Genomic DNA, 7997 nt, shown 5'->3' with positions numbered 1-7997 from the left:
TCTCCATTCTATTCTATTCTATTCTATTCTATTCTATTCTATTCTATTCTATTCTATTCTATTCTATTCTATTTCTTATTCTTTTCTGTTCTGTTCTGTTCTATTCTATTCTATTCTATATTCTGTTCTGTTCATTCTCCATTCTATTCATTTTCTATTCTATTCTATTCTATTCTATTCTATTCTATTCTATTCTATTCTATTCTATTCTATTCTATTCTATTGGTGTGGAGCCATCTTGGAACTGCTGAAAGGACCATGTTGTAGACTGGACATAGATGATGTCATGTCCCTCCCCCTCTGTTGAGGGAGGGCTATTCAGTTTTGACACAGATGGCCTCTTTGACCCCTCTTTCAAGCCAGCGGTCCTCCCTGTCCAAAATGTGGACTTTGCTAGTCTTCGAAAGAGCGGCCTTCGTCTTTTAAAGGCAGATTGGCTGCTGACTCTTGTCCTGATGGGTTTGTTCTCCTGCATCACAGATAAATCTCCAAGCCGCCTCAACGACTCTCTAAAACAGGCATGTCAAACTCGTGACCTCATGTGACATTGCGCGACACATCGCGACTTTTTCCCCATGGCCGGCAATGGGGTGGGGCGCGGTTTCAGTGTGACGCATCCAGCCCACCGGCCGGCAGTTTGACATGCCTGTTCTAAAAGAATGCAAATGACCAGCTGTCTGCAAGGAGTATAAATCCTTCCATTCTCCACCATCCAGTCAGAGCTGAAGAAGCTCCTTGGATGAAGAAGAGAAACATCTTCAAAGAAGAACAAAGAAAGTCCAGTTGCCTCTTGAAAAAGCACCTTTGGGATGTGGCAACTTTAAGACATAATAATAATAATAATAATAATAATAATAATAATAATAATAATAATAATAATAATAATAATAATAATAATAATAATAATAATAATAATAATAATAATAATAATAATAATAATAGTAAAGTTGGAAGGGACCTTGGAGGTCATCAAGTTAATTGACTGATTGAACCTTTTTTTTTTTTGCACATGGCGGCGGAGGCCTAAAGCGAAAAGGTTTTATAAAACCCAGCTGAAGGCCTAGGACTGGGGCAACGGCGCGCGTGCCCACAGAGAGGACTCTGAGTGCCGCTTCTGGCACCCGTGCCATAGGTTCGCCACCACTGGCCTATATCATTTCAGACAAATGGCTGTCCAGTCTCTTCTTAAAAACTTCCAGTCTTGGAGCATTCACTGCTTCTGGAGGCAGGTTGTTCCACTGGTCAATTGTTCTAACTGTCAGGAAATTTCTCCTTAGTTCTAAGTTGCTTCTCTCCTTGACGAGTTCCAATCCATTGCTTCTCATCCTGCCTTCAGGCGCTTTGGAGAATAGCTTGACTCCCTCTTCTTTGGGGCAGCCCCTGAGATACTGGAAGACCGCTATCCTGTCCCCCCCTCGTCCTTCTCTTCATTAAACTAGACATACCCAATTCCAGCAGCTGTTATTTATATGTCTTAGCCTCCAGTCCTCTTATCATCTTTGTTGCTCTTCTCTGTACTCTTTCTAGAGTCTCAACTTGTGGACTTGGAACTCCGTGGCTGGCTGAGGAATTCTGGGAGTTGAAGTCCACAAGTCTTAAAGTCGCCAAGGTTTAATGCTTTAATGAATTGCCTGCTTAAAGCAGCCACACCTATTATTGTGAGCTGAGATTGCAAAAGGATGGGCCGCATTAATGCAGAGCCAAAGGAATTTGTCTTACGCCTGGATTTTAAAACCGGGCCAAAATAGCTCCATATTTGCACTCCGGCTGTTAAGTAGGAAGGAAGTGAGCACAATGCTTGAGCCAGATCACGACACACCGCCCAGAAGTGTGCAAATCTCCAAGTGACTTTCCAAGGAATTTCCCCGCCTCTTGGAAGGATGCAGCTAATGATCTAAAGCCGGCAACTAGAATTAAACTTCTATTATTATTTTTTTTAAGTACATTTTTCTATAGCAAATTACCCAAATTTAGCTTTTTCTTTTTTTTTTCAACGCAGAGTCTCACCAAAAAGAAATATTGACAGGGAGGCATCAAGAGCTTGAGACCTGTCTTGTTTGTGTTCGTTGACTTATGAGATTTCTATCCCAATTTTATTATTTGATAAGTAACTCAAAGTAGAGAATATGCCTAATGCTCCTTCCTGCTCCTTTTGCTCCACCACAACAACCTTGTGAGGTGGGCTGGGCTGAGAGAGGGACTGACCCAAATTCACCCAACCAGTTTTCTTGCCTAAGGCGGGACTAGAACTCACCGTCTCCTGGTGATTGGTTCATAGTCAGTCAGCCAACTTTCATGCCTAAGGCAGGACTAGAACTCCCAGTCTCCTTGTGATTGGCCCAAAGTCAGTCAACTGCCTTTCATGCTTAAGGCAGGACTAGAATTCCCAATCCACTGGTGAATGGCTCAAAGTCACCCAGCTGGTTTTCTTGCCTAAGATGGGACTAGAACTCACCGTCTCCTGGTGATTGGTTCATAGTCACTCAGCCAGCTTTCATGCCTAAGGCGGGACTAGAACTCTCCGTCTCCTGGTGATTGGTTCATAGTCACTCGGCCAGCTTTCATGCCTAAGGCGGGACTAGAACTCTCCGTCTCCTGGTGATTGGTTCATAGTCACTCGGCCAGCTTTCATGCCTAAGGCGGGACTAGAACTCTCCGTCTCCTGGTGATTGGTTCATAGTCACTCGGCCAGCTTTCATGCCTAAGGCGGGACTAGAACTCTCCGTCTCTTGGTGATTGGTTCATAGTCACTCGGCCAGCTTTCATGCCTAAGGCGGGACTAGAACTCACCGTCTCTTGGTGATTGGTTCAAAGTCACTCGACCAGCTTTCATGCCTAAGGCGGGACTAGAACTCACCGTCTCTTGGTGATTGGTTCAAAGTCACTCGACCAGCTCTCATGCCTAAGGCGGGACTAGAACTCACCGTCTCTTGGTGATTGGTTCAAAGTCACTCGGCCAGCTTTCATGCCTAAGGCGGGACTAGAACTCTCCATCTCCTGGTGATTGGCTCATAGTCACTCGGCCAGCTTTCATGCCTAAGGTGGGATTAGAACTCCTAGTCTCTTTGTGATTGGCTCAAAATCAGTCAACTGCCTTTCATGCTTAAGGCAGGACTAGAATTCCCAATCTACCAGCTGGTTTTCTTGCCTAAAGCAGGACTAGAATTCACTGTCTCCTGGCCCAAAGTCACTTTCATGCCTAAGGCGGGACTAGAACTCACCGTCTCCTGGTGATTGGCCCAAAGTCATTCAGCCAGCTTTCACACCTAAGGCGGGACTAGAACTCACCGTCTCTTGGTGATTGGTTCAAAGTCACTCGGCCAGCTTTCATGCCTAAGGTGGGACTAGAACTCACCGTCTCCTGGTGATTGGCCCAAAGTCAGCCAACTGGCTTTCAAGCTGACTTTGGGCCAATCACCAGGAGACGGTGAGTTCTAGTCCTGTCTTAGTCATTCAGCCAGCTTTCGTGCCTAAAGTGGCACTAGAACTCACCGTCTCCTGGTGATTGGCCCAAAGTCAGCCAACTGGCTTTCATGCTTAAGGTGGGACTAGAAGTCAAAGTTCTCTTCCTCCTTCTCTTTCTTTTCCTCTTCCTCTTCCTCTTCCTCTTCCTCTTCTCCTTCTCCTTCACCTTCATATATACTGTATGTGTGTGTGTGTGCATGTGTCAACTCAAGACCGCACATGTTCCTGCCACCTGTTCATTTGCATTGAATTAAACAAATAAAGCAAGCAAATAAATAAATTTGTCTGGACGTGTATGCCCCAGGACTGGTAAGACTGGCCTCCGTGACAAAAGATTCATGGCTACGACGTCTTGCAAGCTAATTTGTGCAACCGGATTTGCCAGTTAGGGCAATAACATTCCCAATTTTCAAACAGGACAGATGGGAAGAGGCTTGGCTATCTCGGGACATTGTTTACATCCTACCCCTAGGTCAGCCACACATCTTTTATACATGCCTTGGTTTGCACAGGTGGAGCGACGCCAAATAAATCCCATTATATTTAGTGAAGCTCAGCAAGATATGAGTTCCTGTACATTCATCTGGTAGGTTAAGCTGGCATGTCACCAAGAGTACAGAGAAGAGCAACTAAGATGATCCAAGGCCTGGAGACTAAAACATAGGAAGAACGGCTGTGGGACTTGGGTTTGGCTAGTCTAAAGAAAAGAAGAAACAGGGGGGACATGATAGCAGTGTCCCAGTATTTGAGGGGCTGCCACAAAGAAGAGGGGGTCAAATTATTCTCCAAAGCACCAGAGGGCAGGACCAGAAACAATGGTTGGAAACTGATCAAAGAGAGAAACAACCTAGAATTCAGGAGAAACTTTTTGATAGTGTGGACAATTAACCAGTGGAACAGCTTGCCTCCAGAAATCGTGGGCGTCCATCACTGGAGGTTTTTAAGAAGAGGCTAGACAGTCACTTGTCTGAGATGGTAAAGGTTCTCCTACTTGAGCAGCAGGCTGGACTAGAAGACTAGAAGAGTCTGGACTAGAAGAGGGGATAGATGGGGAACTCATCAAATTTGCAGACGACACCAAGCTGGCAGGAATAGCCAACACTCCAGAACACAGGCTTAGGATACAGGAGGACCTGGACAGACTTGAACACTGGGCGCTATCTAACAAAATGAAATTCAATGGTGAAAAAAGTAAGGTTCTACATTTAGGCAAGAAAAACCAAGTGTACAGGTATAGTATAGGGGGTACCTTGCTCAATAGTAGTAACCGTGAGAGGGATCTTGGAGTCCCATTTAAATAGGAGCCAGCCATGTGCTGCAGCTGCCAAAAAAGCCAACACAGTGCTGGGCTGCATTAACAGAGGGAGAGAATCAAGATCACGTGAAGTATTAATGCCACTTTACAAGGCCTTGGTAAGGCCACACTTGGAATACGGCATCCAGTTTTGGTCACCACAATGTAAAAAAGATGCTCTAGAAAGAGTACAGAGAAGAGCAACAAAGATGATCAGGGGACTGGAGGCTAAAACATACAGGTGAAACTCGAAAAATTAGAATATCATGCAAAAGTTCATTTATTTCAGTAATGCAACTTAAAAGGTGAACCTAATATATGAGATAGACTCATTACATGCAAAGCAAGATAGTTCAAGCCGTGATGTGTCATAACTGTGATGATTATGGCTTACAGCTCATGAAAACCCCAAATCCACAATCTCAGAAAATTAAAATATTACATGCAATCAATAAAACAAGGATTGTACATAGAACAATATCGGACCTCTGAAAAGTATAAGCATGCATATGTACTCAGTACTTGGTTTGGGCCCCTTTTGCAGCAATTACTGCCTCAATGGGGCATGGCATGGAAGCTATCAACCTGTGGCACTGCTGAGGTGTTATGGAAGACCAGGATGCTTCAATAGCGGCCTTCAGCTCTTCTGCATTGTTCGGTCTCATGTCTCTCATCTTTCTCTTGGCAATGCCCCATAGATTCTCTATGAGGTTCAGGTCAGGCGAGTTTGCTGGCCAATCGAGCACAGTAATCCCACGGTCATTGAACCAGGTTTTGGTGCTTTTGGCAGTGTGTGCCTCTCCATTCTTCCTCCAGACTCTGGGACCTTGGTTCCCAAATGAGATGCAAAAGTTGCTTTCATCAGAAAAGAGGACTTTGGACCACTAAGCAACAGACCAGTTCTGTTTTTCTTTAGCCCAGGTAAGACGCTTCTGATTTGGGGTTTTCATGAGCTGTAAGCCATAATCATCTTACTTATGACACATCACGGCTTGAACTATCTTGCTTTGCATGTAATGATGCANGGGCCCAAACCAAGTACTGAGTACATATGCATGCTTATACTTTTCAGAGGTCCGATATTGTTCTATGTACAATCCTTGTTTTATTGATTGCATGTAATATTCTAATTTTCTGAGATTGTGGATTTGGGGTTTTCATGAGCTGTAAGCCATAATCATCACAGTTATGACACATCACGGCTTGAACTATCTTGCTTTGCGTATAATGAGTCTATCTCATATATTAGGTTCACCTTTTAAGTTGCATTACTGAAATAAATGAACTTTTGCACGATATTCTAATTTTTCGAGTTTCACCTGTATAAGGCAGTAGTGGCGAACCTATGGCACGGGTGCCAGAGGCGGCACTCAGAGCCCTCTCTGTGGGCACGCGCGCCGTCGCCCCAGTCCTAGGCCTTCAGCTGTGCAAAAAAAAAAAAAGGTTCAATCAATCAATTTTAACTTCTCGCGGGGAAAAAAAAGATCTTGCAAAGTTGGAATTGATTGATTGAACTTTTTAGTCCCACCCAGTCTGGCGTTACCACCGCAGCCACGCCCACCCAATGTGCCACTCCCACCCGGCACTCGACGATGCATAAGTGGGTTTTGGGTTGCAATTTGGGCACTCGGTCTCTAAAAGGTTCGCCATCACTGATATAAGGAATGGCTGCTGGAATTGGGGATGTCTAGTTTAATGAAGAGAAGGACGAGGGGGGACATGATAGCAGTGTTCTAATATCTCAGGGGCTGCCCCAAAGAAGAGGGAGTCAAGCTATTCTCCAAAGCTCCTGAAGGCAGGACAAGAAGCAACGGAAGGAAACTGATCAAGGAGAGAAGCAATCTAGAACTAAGGAGAAACTTCCTGACAGTGAGAATAATTAACCAGTGGAACAACCTGCCTCCAGAAGCGGTGAATGCTCCAACACTGGAAGTTTTTAAGAAGAGACTGGACAGCCATTTGTCCGAAATAGTATAGGGTTTCCTGCCTGAGCAGAGGGTTGGACTAGATGACCTCCAAGGTCATTTCCAACTTTATTATTATTATTATTATTATTATTATTATTATTATTATTATTATTATTATTATTATTATTATTATTATTATTATTACCTCCACGGTCCCTTCCAGCTCTATTCTATTCTAATTCGGTATGCCAAGTTTAATGAAAAGAATGATTGAATAGAATAGAACACTATAACAGTGTTGGAAGGGACTTTGGAGGTCTTCTAGTCCAACCCCCTGCTCAGGCAGGAGAGCCTATACCATTCCAGATAAAAGGCTGCCAATCTCTTCTTAAAAACTTCCCGTGTTGGAGCACCCACAACTTCCAGAGGCAAGTCGTTCCACTGATTAATTGTTCTCGCTGTCAGGTAGTTTTTCCTTAATTCCAGGTTGCTTCTCTCCTTGATTAGTTCCCATCCACTACTTTGTAACTTCCCACCTGTTTCCCATGAAAAAAAAGGGGAAGAAGGCAGGAAGTCACAAGCGACTTGCAAGCAGGCCAGTCAGTGGCTGTTGTCTGGCAAAGGAGAATGTGAGCGACTTTTCAGCGGAACTTGTGTTCTTCTCCATTGACTTTGTGGGAAACAAACAGGGAAGGTTGCAGATCCGTGTAGTTCTACGTTTACGACTGCAATTGGGGGCAGAATTATAGGCGTTGCCAAGCTTTAGTAGATGGGCTTTCTCAAATTAAGTATTAGGTATGTCTAGTTCAGACATGTCAAACACAAGGCCCGGGGGCCAGATGCGGCCCGCGAAGTGGTTTCATGTGGCCCGCGAAGCCATCCTGGAAACAGTGAGGGAACGGCCCCCACTGCCTTGGCCCTGGCCCAGGCCGGCTGGGAGCCAATGTACAATTTTGTGGTGGCCATCTATGCTGAAATGCATTCAGTCTTAGCTCCACAAGGCCGTCTGGAAACAGCGAGGAACCAGGCCCTGCCGTGTCGGCCCCGGCCCCTGGGTGCATGCTGGGGAGGGGTCCCCCTTTGTGAGGAATGAAGAAATGGACCATGCCTTGGCGCTTGCCCCAGTCCCACCCCCTTCTGCCAGAGACCCTCAGATCTGTCCCACTCCTGCCCAGGCCCCCACAGGCACCCTTGGCGCGAACAATGTAGAGCTGGCCACGCCCACCCAGTAGGCCACACCCACTCCATCCACACCCACCCAGTAGGCTGCACCCACCCTGGCCACACACCCCCGACCCCCTCCCCCAGGGCAACCGCAATGCTGATGCGGC

The sequence above is a fragment of the Protobothrops mucrosquamatus genome, unplaced genomic scaffold (assembly GCF_001527695.2).
Source record: "Protobothrops mucrosquamatus isolate PMUCROS unplaced genomic scaffold, P.Mucros_1.0 scaffold3647, whole genome shotgun sequence".
Taxonomy (NCBI): Eukaryota; Metazoa; Chordata; class Lepidosauria; order Squamata; family Viperidae; genus Protobothrops; species Protobothrops mucrosquamatus.
This window is presented reverse-complemented; position numbering follows the sequence as displayed.